Below are 12477 nucleotides of genomic sequence, written 5' to 3' on the forward strand. Positions count from 1 at the left end.
AATTTGAAGCAGAACCCTGGGGAAAGGACAGAGCAATATTGTTGCAACCTGGGAGCAAGCAGGAAATTGTTCTGTGAGGCCAAGCATTGCTGTTTGCCTTCTGATCCATTGCCTCTTCCATCCCAGGCATGGGCAGATGCCTTCCCTACTCCCTTTGCACTGTTGTGTCCCCCAGGACATGCTCCAGCTGCTCTGGCTTCTGTGCTAAGGGAGGAAGAACCAGGGATATACACAGAGCAGGAGGACAGCCATCATGCAGAAACAGAAAGGATGCAAGATGCACCTCTCTTCTCCCTTCTATCACAAACAGGCTTGCTGAAATCAACCAGGATAGCCACAACCTCCTTAGCTGAGTAAGAGACAGACAACAACTTTCTTTTTCCTGTGCTATTTCATGTATTGTAATCATGGTTCATTTTTAGGAGTGCTGCAGTACACTGCTAGTCACTTATTTCAGCAGAACATATTCTCTTCCCTTCCTATGCTTTTATCACGCGTATGGGCAGTTTGGGCTGATGGGGATGTGGGGATTTCTGGCCAGACTCTGAGTTTATGCACCATGCATAGAGCAAGCAGCTGTGCTCTGCATGTTCTCCCCATACCAGCAACACATTTCTTCCTCCCAATGTCAGGCACCTTCTTTGCTCCAAAAAAGAGGATGTGCCACACACTAGGCATGGATCATGAATTGTAACACACGTAAGGGTAGTAAAAGAGAAAGAAGTCAAAGATGTGTTAGGGAAGTGGGGAGCTGGTTATGTAAACTGCCAGGAAAAAGGTGAAAAAGAATAAGAAATCTGTACTGTCAGCTCAGGTGCAGGTTCCTCAGAAAGAACCATTTCTTTGTAAACAGAGCAGGCACTCCTTATTTATCTCAGCAACCTTTGCACTTAAGGGCTCATTACAGAGGGTTTTAATTAAGAAAATCGTGAATTCCTAATGCAAGCTTCTGTGATGGAACTGAATCCTAAACTAGACAAGCACACAAGATACACATCTCTGAGCTAACAGGAGCACTAAGCACAAGTTAACTGATGTGCCCAAGCCTGGTACAATCAGCAGCCTGCAGACATTAAGACAACTTTTATAAGAATTTTTTAAAATAGCTTTATAATCTTTTAGCTTTAAGTTCAAAAGGATAACAGCCCACTCCATTAAAACCCTCCGAAGTGCTAAGCTCATATAACTACACACAAGAAAGGTGAGAGCCCACCCTCCCAGCAGCCATGCTGGGCACAGCTTGCAGTAAACTGTGCCCTTTCAAGAGATCAGCAAGTATTAGAAAGACCAAGCCTTAAAAATAAAGCCAGTGCACCATCTGGACAGTATAACACAATCCCACGTGGAGGAAAAAATATTCAAAGAAATAGAGAGGTGGAAAAAAACCCCGCAACCTTCAAAAATAAGCAGCTCTACTTGCTACGTATCCTGCTCTCATGTCTTTCAACCTATTGCTAGAGAACCCCAAAGTTCTTGCCTGTTGACTACAAATAGCACGATTTTTAAGAGTTTAAAACAGCACTTAAGGCAGGTGTCAGGAGGGTGATGAAATGTACTGCCTGCAACTGCGAAGGAATAATGTGATTTCTGTTTTTAAGCCTTGATGGTGTAATTCACATTACTTAAGACCACTCGAAAAAAGAAGGAAGTTTCTAAATCCTGACTACCAAATCTCTTTGTTGAGGCCCCTTAGAAACCAATATAAGCAGCTTATTTTTGTTTATTTAAAAACAAACCGTAACGCAAACACTGTGCTGAAATCACTGACCTGACACTCTGGGTTACAGGACACACAGCTCATAAAAACCTCAGCACTGACAAGATGGTCATTGGGTTCTTTCCTGAAAAAAAAAACATTTGTAGAGGATCCATCCGAAGATTTCCATTTGTCAGGCAAGTACAAGGGTTATTATATTTGATGCACTGTATTTTAAGTCTGGTTTGCATGCCGATGAGACAGTTTAAGAGTTGGTATAAAAAGTATTTCAATTCTGTGAAATCTGGCAGCCTACTGAATTATTTATACAATACCATTTACTTACTGCTTTTAAGTTTGACAATTCTAGATTTAGTATCACACATGAACCTTCCTTTCTGATACAATACTAACATCTTGGCTTTGCTAAGCACTTCTAAGAACTCCATATGGAGAAAGGTTTAGGTTTGGAGTTGCTATAGCCACACAGTATTTTTACAACAATGACAACAAAGAATATCTCAGCTGATAAAAGCTTGGTGTACATCCCAGTTTGTACCACTTCCACTCCGATGTGTGCTGGCCTGTGCTGCAGTTGTTCAGCCACTGCATCCAGGTGACCTGGAGAGAGATACAGCCCTTGCCTTTATAGGGTTAAATGACCAAATAAAATCCCACCAAACCAACCCCTCATAAAACCACAAAGCCCACATCCAATCTTACGTTTTCAAGTGACATCAGTCTGATGAAACCACACCAACATTCCACACAGGAGCCCCAAACTTTAAATTCTAATTGCCATCTCAAGCACAGGATACGTCAGGGAAAGAGAAGACTCAGCAATCACTGCATTTAATGTCCAGCCTAATGTAGAAAGGAGAACACCAACCCTAAGCCATGTCTTGGTGTCAGCAGTGTGGTTAGTGCTAGCCATGCTACCTTGGAAAAAAGTATCTGCTAATATATATGTGCAAAGTTTAGGCATGGTTTTACATGCAATTCTGAATTTAGTCTTACAGAACTGTAGGTTATTCCTGGGGTCCTCCCAGCCTTACCTCTAAACAACTGCATTAAATGCGAGCACATACATACAGCCAAGCTGCCACCATATCAGATTCTGTGAATTATCATAAAACAAGAAAAGGAGGTTCCATGAGAGCTTAGAAAACATTTGAAATAACATCATTTCATCCCTTGAGATACATGGGTAATTTTCCAAATACAGCAACTGAATTTAAACAAGACAATTATTAACTACATTTCTAGCTCTGCCTCCTGACACTGGAGGTCTCCAATGCGTTACACAGTCTGTGCTGCCTTGTTTCTCTCTGCTGATGAGAAGACCCCTGTAACTAGCCAACAGGAGAGAGAATGCCATGCAATCTCTCATTCAGAGAACCTGCCACCACTCACCACAGTAATTCACAAATATACCTTGTGCACAGCAATACAACTTCCCACCACTCTGAATAAACTGACTTCACGTGCCACATAAATATTGTAACATTCATTGTCCATTTATCCACCTAACCTACTTATTCTTAAAGTGTTTTTCAATGTGGAGCTCATTGCCACTGGGCTCTGAATGCTCATGTTAGTTAGGTATCCTACCTACAAAAAAATGAATAAGGAGACCACCGCCTAGACTATGTCTGCAGCCTGATCTGCTGTGTTGGACTTAAATATCAAAATCACTTAATGTGCGTGATGCGTATGTGTAAAAGGAGAATGTGTATGTGGACAGAAACAGTTGGCTTAAGTTATATAAAAGAACAGCCATAGACTAATCAAGTTCAATCTGGAAATGCTGCCGAGCAGGTAATGTACTAATGTGCAGGAATTACCATGAATAAGAAACTGACTGTAAGTAAGTATTATTCACTGCTCTTACTCTTTCATTTATTTTTCTCTTTCTCAAATTCACTCTTACTTCTTCAAAACTGAGAATCATTTCTGGCATAATGGGGCTGTGAGCAACCTAGGCTATGGGAGGTGTCCCTGCCTATAGCAGGGGGTTGGAACCAGGTGACCTGAAAGATCCCTTCCAACCCAAATCATTCTATGATTCTATGATAATGTATCTTTAAAATTATGCAATTCCATCCAAACTCCTAGAACTCAAATCAGTTCCAATCTACATGCAATAGAGAAAGGTCAGTGCGGTGATATCAAAACGGGCACCAGCTCTGGGAAAAAAGGTGTTTACACATTAGCTACTTAACACTCCAGAGTTGAAAGAGAAGTGTTGCTTCACCTGCAAATCCACAGGACAGGACAGCCAGCTCAAAGGAGGCAAGTGCACACTTCACACTTCTTGCACACACTTTTTGCATGGCTCTATCTGTGTTTCTTAAGATACCCATACTAGATTCCCCAATAGGATGCAGCTTAAAGACCAAAACGTTTTTGATTTTGAAAGGCTGTAGGTTGATGCTTCCTTCCTCATGTATATGCTTCAAGATCGCAATATCTCAGCAGTCCATGGTGTAAAATTTAAATCACAGCTTTCTTACAATGTGCGCCATCAGCTTGACACTGAACAAAGTAATATGCCGTTATGTCGCATATGCTTCTACAATGATTTCATGCTTTGATTACCATCAGTTTTTAATCTGCCAATGGTTATACTGTAAACAAGTAGTGAAGCTGTATTCCTCTCAGAATGCCAGTTCTGTGCTGGGAAGGACGTAAAAATAAATTCTGTGAAAAAGACTCCAAAGAAAAAGTGCAATGAAGAATTAAAGACAAAATGAAGGGATTTCTGTAGGTTTCTATAGAAAAGAACGGGGTGCTGAAGGGCTTTCCTCTGTGCTGCAGGATGCATCAGCAGAGCTCTTTGCTCTTGGATAAGAGCAGCACCACAGCGTGCAGTTTTACTCTGGAATGAAACAAAGACAAACACGCTTCGAAGGAGCTGCACAGATTAGGAGATGCTGTTGGTAACACAAAGCAATGGAATAAGGGAAGTGTAAAGGAATGAGGTGGACTCACTTCTGTACCTCTCTACAGATGGCAGAAGAGTAAGGTTGGGAACCCAGCTCTAACTCATAGGATACAGCCATGCCCTTCATCTGATCTAACGTCCTCCAGTCTCCAACCTGCATCCCATGTGGAGCAAAGCCAATGAGCTGATTAGGCAGCCAAAAGCAGCAGTGATTAATCTCTGCAGGCCCAGATGGTTCCACTGCAGGTAGGGCCTCATGACTGCAGATGCAGATTGGGGATGGGAGGACTGGGACTGTATCACTGTGCAGCACAAGGCTCTGTACAAAGCTTTGCTCTGGCATCTCAATGTACCAAGGTGGACTTGCAGAAGATAGACACTGGTGACCAACCAAAAACTGTATGTTCAAGAGTGAAAGATTTCTTTACAGCTTTCAACATGAACATCCTAATGGACTACTGCAGTGCTTGTGGCCCTTTCTATGGGCCCTGAATGGCACAGGTTGTTTCCTTATAAAAAAAGCTGTAAAAAACACTTGGCAACATGCACAAGGGAAAGCAGGCTCCCTGTCCAGCTTGTTTCTAGTGTGCTTTATGCTGTCCTCTCTGCTGGGATCTACATTAACAGCTCACTACCAGGTTATGCAATCTTAATGCTGATACAGCTGAAAAGATCAGTTAGAAGAATACATCCTAATATCAAACTCAATTGTGTAAAAATCACTCATTCATAAAAAAAAGAATGAAAGAGGATGGTCATTATTACAGATTGGGTGCTCAGCTCTTGGTAAACACACATTGTTGGCTGTGTCTGTGGCTTTGCAAAAAGACTTCTGCTGGAAGAGTGGTGAAGATGCCAGAGGGACACATATAGCTCAGAGCACACCTTCCTTAGTGCTTTCCTGACTGGTGGGCAGGTGGCTTGTTTGCCCCAGTGCCACTCCAAAACCGTGTACCAGGAAATCTTTGCCCTTCTGCGGGCACACTGTACTGCATCACCCACTTTAACTTGAAGACATTCGATCCTCCAGTACTTTGGAGACAGGATGCCCTCTCATATAGTGTAGCCAACTACTCATAGCTTCTTTTTTTTAGACATTTGCATTTTAAATGCTTCTTAGAGTCCAGCATTCAAAACTCTTCCAAAGACTTTTGGATGCAAGTTAAAATCAGAGCTGGCAATCCTTCAGATTTCTGTACCTGGTGCTTCCTGATAACTGGCATCAGCTCGGCTGTTTTTGCACTTAAAAAATAACACCAACATCAGAAGGATAGCGTAATACACTTCAAAAAGACATTGGAGATAAAAGAGTAATGAGAAAGTTTCTGTGACTTTCAGGGAGTTTCAGGATAACGTGATGAAGTGCCCAAGTCGCTGTGAGGGTCAGTGCAAGGTGAGCCAGCCAAGGACCCCCAGCTTGCCCCTCATTAGGTCAATGCTTGTACAAGCCAAGCCTATTTTCTTTTAATCAATGCTTAACTTCAACACTCGAGGAAATAAAACATGCAGCACAGGGCACACTTACAGGCCATGCACCGGGACTCACTGGGAGCCCTGCCATGGAATGGTGCCCTGTGGGAGCAGGTCTGGTTTTGGCAGACAGAAGGGAAACAAACCTGTTAGATAAATTCCATAAATAAAAAATGGGCTTGAAGTCACATCACTATTCATTTATTTCTTTCTATCCTTTTTCTTTTTTAAGATACAATTGATAGACTGTCTTCCTTCCTAAGATCAATTGTTTGGGATAAGCATTTCATTAATTAAGTTAATTCAAAGTTTATGTAATCAGGGAGAACAAGTAACTCTGGCTGCATTTGTGATTTATAAATAGTTTATAATTTGTTGAATTATGGAAAGTCTTTAAGCGCTTCCTTGCATTTCCTTATTCTCCACGAGATAAGTTACACATTAAAATTACAATCAGAATGGTGCAGTTAAAATAAGACATATTACACTGACCTACGGAATTTATCAAAGCAGTTTACAGATGTTGATCTCCCATCCAGAATCCAACCCATCTATTCACAACACTTCTGCCTTAAACATCCAACGTACCCAGTACATGTCAACAATGGCACCTTAATAGAGTAATGGGTGAATGAAAACACGTCACGAGGGGAGGGGATCCAGCAAGCAGTTATTAAGCCATCACTGCCAACCTATATGAAGGCTTGGTTTGGTTTTGATTTGTTTTGGTACAGGAGACTTACCTAGCACAGAGCATCTGCTTTGGATTAAGAAGTTCATTGCTTCCCTGGGACTCCTGTGCACTTAGAAATAAGTGCATGACTCCAACTCAGCACAAGGCTTGCTGCAGTAACCCTCTGTCACCTCGCTGGTGTAGCGCTCCAGCTCCACAACCACTGTCTGTGGCTGCCTGCCTCCCTCCCACCCCTGAGAGCTGCACGTCTTACATAGCAGCTCCCAGAACACACACCCACACCCCAGGAAGGGAAACGCTGCAGAGATAAGATTTGATCTTCAGCATTGACAAGGAAATAAAACACGATATCACACAGAGTAATATACCAATGCAAGCTAGAAAAACAAGGTTGCCCTTTGTGGCCTACAGCATCAATACAGGTGCAAACTAAAGCCTCAGGTGTGAGGCTGCGCCTGCTCTCTCTCATTCCCAACTACCTGCATGCAGCTCACTTGCTTGATCCTCCTGGATCAGACAAAACCCCACATCTGTTTGTACAAGTACAGACAAGCTTTTCAGAGCACACAGGTCCTGCATGCAGATAGCTCATGGTGTGCTTGCATTTTGCATGCATAATTTGAATCTTCCTGCTTGGTGTTTCATGCTCTTGGAAGTTAGATCACAGAGCAGTAACAAAGTAGACCCACAAGGCACGGGGAACAAGCAGCCCTCCAGGTGGCGAGGGCCACCCTTTGCCCCTAAGGCACCTTGGGCTTTAACTCATCACTGCCTTCCTTAGCGCTCCTTCCAACCACAGAGGCCAGCTTCCATCCTCCCTTGCCCATCTCTCCCACTGACTTCACAGCAAAGCTGCTTGCCAGAATCCCTTCTCTTGAAGTCCTTCTGCTCTATTGAAGCTTAGCAGTTTTGTTCTTTCTCCTAAAACAGACAGGCCTTTCAGGGGTTTGGCTACCAGGTCAATTGTGTACTTGATAATTCTTTCCTATCAGATAATGGGGGAGAATCTATTAATTGCTGTCCCCACATATTTCAGCTTTCACAACCTTTCAGACAATACTTCTGTTCAGTTCTCACACTTTTTGCTCTCTATTTAGGAGTCAAAATACTAAAGCCATTTGCAGCTTTCCAAAACAAAGTCATATATAACAAATAATGGGAGAAAACTGAGTTGAATGGGCACAGTATGTTTCCTCCTGTGCTCCATCACAAGTTCAGCCATCTAACGCCATTCCTAAACAATGTGCCTCACCTGTCCTCAGTGACACACATCGATTTCACATCCATACTATCTAACTGTTGAAACATATTTAACATCAATAATTGCTTTTTTTTGCTAAATCTTTAAATGTTTCTATAGACAATATACACAAAACATAATTTATTCTAGGTTTGGGGGGTTTTGTTGTTGTTTATTTGTTATTTGTGTGTGTGTGTATTTCCATTAGGTTTGCTCTTAGTGTTTAAACAAGCAAATTTCATTTCTCTCACAGATCCTATTTTCTCATTTAAACTGAGAAATGATTCTAATCCCCAAATCTAATTAGCACTTTACCAAATACCTTTAACGTCAGCAACACATCAGTTGTTCAGAACAGCACAAACTCTCTCTCAGCCTGTCCTGTAGGAGAGGAGTTCCATCCCTGGGATCATTTTTGTGGCCCTCCTCTGGATGTACTCCAACAGCTCCGTGTCTCTCAGTTCAATCCCAAAATATCTCATGCTATGCTTCTGGTACTGAAGATACCTGCTTATCAGTTTTCCTCTCTGCTCTTGGTAAATCATAACCTGGAAATGACCAGCCATTTCTTCTGAGTGCCAAGAAAACAGCTTCAGCAGAAAAATTGCTCAATTCACTTTGTCAAACTGAATTTGCCAGCATGCTGCCCTGCTGGTGCCTGTTCAATGTCTAAATGGCTGAGCTATCTGCACAGTTCAGTTTTTATGGCAGTTGGCCTTCCCTATTGCTTCTCCTTCTTCCTAAGCCCACCCTGAGAAAACCTACAGAGACACAGAAGGTGTCCCTGTGGGCAGCCAGGGCACGCTGTAACAACAGGCCAGATCACGTAAAGGTGAACAACAGTGATTTGGGCCCAAACCTTCATTTCTGATACTGGGAATGCCAGCAACCTACCCATACACACAATTAGAGCACATGTTCTTGCTTCTTTATAAAATCTGCCCTCTAGAATAGGCTGAAAGTTGAGACCCTGGATGAACAGGAAGTGAATGCCAAGCAATTTATATTTAATAAAACAGTTAACTGTAGGATATTCATTGTAAATGAATGACAAAAGTATTCTCTGGTCAGAACAACGTAAGTCTAATAAAAAGCCTACAGTTGCACCAAATTGTTTGCAGTAAGAAATTACTGCTGTCATACAATGTGATGCAGTAATTGTCAGTTATACTGTCTTTTCCATAGCAAGGACCGAAGTTAATGTTTGTACTTTGACTCACAGCTGAACTTCTGTCATATAAAACAGACAGGCAAACTCTTGGGGAACTTTCCTTCCCCAGCCCTCTGAAGCTAGAAATAAACTGGAAAAGGTTGAGCTGGCAGCATGGCTCTGTACCATACTAAAACCACAGAGTGAAAAGCAGACATCTCTTCCCAAAGCAGGAGGCAAAGACTGCCAGATGGAGGCTATGCAGTTGGCATCAACACTCATAGTATTTCTGCTGGTTTTAAAGTGCCTTTTTCTGAGCCCAGTGAGAAGAGTTCTTGCTTCAAGCAGGCAGACAGTCATACCTCTAGTTTTGCTATAAGTGCTTATAATAACAGTAGCTCTGCTGTAGTCGTTTAGGGGAAGGGCTCAGCAATTATTACCGAGTGCATTAGCACTGTACCTTCGAGAGGGCTGATGCTTAAACACAGCTCTGAGAGCTACCAGCAAACACTGTGGCTGTCAACGGCTCCAAAGGGCAGAGCACTTAGAGCAGAGGTAACATCCAAAGGTCCAGAGAAAGAACAACCCAAGGCCACAGACAGTGAATGCAGTTGTCAGAGTTGTCATACCAGGCATTATTCATTCAATATTGTGAATCTCAGCTGGAAAAGAAAAGAAAATTGTGAAGCCTCCTGGAAGATCACCGCTCTAACATTTTCAGACACTTATTTTGGCTACTGAAGACCTGAAGGAGAGAGAACAGCACAGCATTTACAGCGCATGGCGTGAATAATATATAGCAGTCAAAGGTACATCAGAGACATTTATGGAAAGGAAATATTTGAGATAGAGACACATGGCTGAGGAAACACAAGGCTGTTTAGAACAGAACAATAGTTTAATAGAGATGGATTGACTTAGATGCTGCAGAAAACTTCAAAACAATACCCAGCAAAGAGTCCCAGTGAACACAGCAGATGTTGGGAACGTTTTGCATTTCAGAAATGTTACTCTGGTGCTTCAGGTGCTTCATGTGAAGGACAGAGAGCAAAATTTACCATGTTAAGGTTATGAAAGGGTCCAAGAGCTAGAAGAGCTGAGCATGCAACTCATGCTACCCCCAGAGCAGGAAGTCATACAGTTTCCATCAGAAATAAATACTCCACTGCAGAAGTTTAAACAAGCAAACAAACAGGTGAAGAAGAAAGATCTCATCTCACAACAGTGGCATCCATTCTATCTCATTTTGGAACCTCCAAGGCAGTCAAAACCGCTCTTTCTTCAGTACTCTGGTCAGATGCCTGTGTCCAGTCCAGCTCCTTTATAAAATGTCGGCATACCTTTGGCATGGGTATGGGGGAAGACAGACCCAAGTCTGTTTTCAAAGACCCCATTCCAAACCACAAATATATCAGGGTTATACTCACAGATAATCACCGCAGCCATGGCAGTCATGAATAAAACAGATCCTCGTGGTTGGTCTAAAGACAGCAGAGCCCACAGAATAAGCTCATTATTAGGATAACATAGAAACAGCTTCATATCATCCAATTGTCCTTGTCCCTGCTGGTTGACAGATCCATGTGATCCTTTTTGAAGTGTCTTACATAATCTCACCTATAATTCTCTGGACAATTTATTAGCAGAGTCCTGAGGATACAGCCTGACAGGTTAGTATAAAAGAACCTTGCACTGCATCCTCTCTGAGCTGTCTATCTCAGCCATCACTGTAAGCAGAGTGAAATTTGAAATCGATTTGCTTTTCTAAATGGGAAAAGCACCAGCTTATTCCTCGTAGCTTTTAAATGCTGAAAACAGCACTTTTAGGTCCTAGGTAGAAATGCTCTGTCAAGTGCTCCTGTCAAAACACAGGTTAGATAGTGCTAGCATGTAAACCATGTGATTAGCCTTTGTGGCAAAGATTAATTGGTGTGGTTTCTTTGGATATATGGCCCTGTGCAAAGTGTATTCCAGCAGAGGTATCCAGTAGCCCAAAGCAGTCATGCAAAGCACACAGAAGAGAATCCCAAGAAAAGTCAGTTTTGCATGAATCAAGCAGGAAAGACAAAGGATTGTAATGCACAAATTCACACCTTTGCTACAGCTGTTTCCTTGGGGCTGAACACTCACAAATGTGCTTCACCCAGCTATCAGCTTCATTCCTTAGCTGGGAAGTCTGCCAGCCAAATCCCACATTCTGACAATGAACAGATCTCTTCCTTGAGCAGATGGAGTAACTCTGAGCCTCAGAGTTAGGTTCATTCATAAGCTGCTCTTAAAATGAATTCTTCATGTAGTCAAAAGGATTATCATCCTTAGACACTTACGAACAATCTTAGAAACCTGTGCTGGTTGTAAGTCACCTCCAGTGCACAGGGCTCTTGAGCAGAACAGATCTGCATCCAGCCCTCCTGGTACCACTACAACATATTCAGCAAGCCACTGGGGCCTCAGTGCCATGTCTCTGTTCAGTGATGGCAGATTTATCTTCCCTGTTAAGTGCTTGAAGAACTGATGAAAAGCAATGCAAAAGAGATTGGTATCATCACCATTTGCCCACAGTAAACAACTGGTTAAGAGCAGAACTGTGTAGCTCTTCCTGTCAAAAGTCTCTTCTCAGCTCTCTGCTCACAATGAGAAAAGAGAAAAGAACACCACTAAAAGCACCTCCCACAAGTGTCTGCACAGAGATAACCATCGGCATTATACACGAGGTCCCAAAATAACACAAATCCAACTTAGTCAATTCTAAAGTCACAAGCAACACTGAAACAATACCTTTCTGGTAGTCATTAGTGTTGTAATCCTGCTTAGGAGCACGACTGATATTCCCCAACACAGTGGTCTCCCAAAGTGGCTAATTCCTCTCGTGAAACAGGGAGTTCTAACACTGCTACTCTGGGGGAATAAAACAGTTCATGGCAGTTCAGCTTCACTTTATGGCATATTTTTCCCCTCTCATAAAATACATCAGAAAACCAGCATGGCTGCCTTAGTCCTCTGAAGAACAGTTAATATGTGCATATATATTTATACATAAAGCAAAACTACTGCAGAATGTGTCCAGTAACAAAGCTTCCCAATGAAAGCACACACCTTGCAAAATACTGGGCTTTATATTGCATTATCTTTGCTGTAGTCAAACACATGAAGATACGTTGACAGAAAAGGTACTGCCATATTGCTGGGCCTGAAAATGCATCTGATACCTACTGTTTCCTTTCTAGATGACATTTTGGCACTTTCTAAGTCCTCTACTCCAGCAGATAGATGGTACAGAGAA

The 12477-nt window shown here is 42.3% G+C and overlaps 1 long non-coding RNA gene across 1 annotated transcript in view; it reads right to left on the bottom strand.

The window, feature by feature from the left end:
• Nucleotides 1-1767: 1767 nt before the first annotated feature.
• The window catches only part of LOC107317841 (uncharacterized), a 47320-nt gene continuing 36610 nt past the window's right edge, over nt 1768-12477 (bottom strand). The window contains exon 7 of the long non-coding RNA XR_014933506.1: nt 1768-1841. This is a non-coding gene — a long non-coding RNA (uncharacterized LOC107317841). The remainder of the gene's footprint in view (nt 1842-12477) is intronic.

The sequence above is a fragment of the Coturnix japonica genome, chromosome 12 (genome assembly GCF_054131305.1).
Source record: "Coturnix japonica strain WE chromosome 12, WE-NBRP24, whole genome shotgun sequence".
NCBI lineage: Eukaryota > Metazoa > Chordata > Aves > Galliformes > Phasianidae > Coturnix > Coturnix japonica.